A 344-nucleotide genomic window follows, 5' to 3' on the forward strand; every position below is an offset into this window, starting at 1 on the left:
ATTTCAAATGTATGTTTCTTTATTGGAACATCCAGATAACCATTTATTTGATCATCTGAGTGTTTAATTTCCTCTCTGTTTATCCATCCACCGTATCGATTTATATATCAATACTTATCAACGTAACTAATTCATCTAATATCTAATCTAGTCTGAGGATTGTTTTCTGGAAAATAATTTTTCATCATTCATCATATTAACTGCGAGCCACCAATATCCCTCGCACCCACGTCAGACCTCGCTTTGCATTGCAGTCTAATTCTCCAAATGTTGCACAGCCCGCGAATTGCATTATCCTCATTACATCGATGATCAATCTATCATTTCCGCGAATATTGCAAAGG

This window comes from Penaeus monodon, chromosome 31 (genome assembly GCF_015228065.2).
Source record: "Penaeus monodon isolate SGIC_2016 chromosome 31, NSTDA_Pmon_1, whole genome shotgun sequence".
In the NCBI taxonomy this organism is placed as follows: domain Eukaryota; kingdom Metazoa; phylum Arthropoda; class Malacostraca; order Decapoda; family Penaeidae; genus Penaeus; species Penaeus monodon.